Consider the following 1,133-nt stretch of genomic DNA (forward strand, 5'->3'; position numbering starts at 1 on the left):
GCGCCAAGGTTGAACAATCATAATTAATAAGGATTATTAGGAGGAGATTTAAGAATTAATTACTTAATAATGATCCCTTAATATAATAATAATAATAAGGGGGAAGGGATTAAAAATCGGCGCCAAGGTTGAACAATCATAATAAGGATTAAATGATTTTTAAAAATTAAATTGTTTTTTTAAATCAAATTAAATTATTTTTTAAAATTAAATTATTTTTTTCTATCAAATTAAATTATTGTTTTGTATCAAATTAAGTTATTTTTTTCAGCTACATTATTTTATCAAATTCAATTATTTTCTTCAATCCAATTAAATTATCTTTTCAAACCAAACGATTGTTTTTTAAATCAAATTAAATCCCTTTTAAAATGTAATGATTGTTTCTTAAGTTAAACGGTTCTTTCTTAAATCAAATTATTTTTTCAAATGACATTATTTTCTTCAATCAAATTCAATTATTGTTTGAAATCAAATTATTTTTTTCAGCTAAATTATTTTTTTCAAATTCAATTATTTTCTTCAATCCAATTATTTTTTTCAAACCAAACGATTGTTTTTAAAATCAAATTAAATCCCTTTTAAAATGAAATGATTGTTTCTTAAATTAAACGGTTGTTTCTCAAATCAAATTATTTTTTTCAAATGACATTATTTTCTTCAATCCAATTAAATTATTGTTTTATATCAAATTAAGTTACTTTTTCAGCTAAATTTTTTCCAATTCAAATCTTTTCTTCAATCCAATTAAATTATCTTTTCCAACCAATAATTTAGCTGAAGAAAATAACTTAATTTGGTTTCAAACAATAATTGAATTGGATTGAAGAAAATAATGTCATTTTAAAAAAATAATTTGATTTGAGAAACGACCGTTTAATTTCAGAAACAATCATTTCATTTTAAAAGGGATTTGATTTGATTTTAAAAACAATCGTTTGGTTTGAAAAAAACAATTGGATTGAAAATAATGTCATTTGAAAAAATAATTTGATTTGAGAAACAACCGTTTTAAGAAGCAATCATTTCATTTTAAAAGGGATTTGATTGTTTTTTTATAATCAAATTAAATCCCAATTAAAAGGAAACGATTCCTTCTTCCTAAATAAATCGGAAGTCTTTTTTTAAAAAAC

The sequence above is a fragment of the Podarcis melisellensis genome (genome assembly GCF_964234715.1).
Source record: "Podarcis melisellensis genome assembly, chromosome: W".
NCBI lineage: Eukaryota > Metazoa > Chordata > Lepidosauria > Squamata > Lacertidae > Podarcis > Podarcis melisellensis.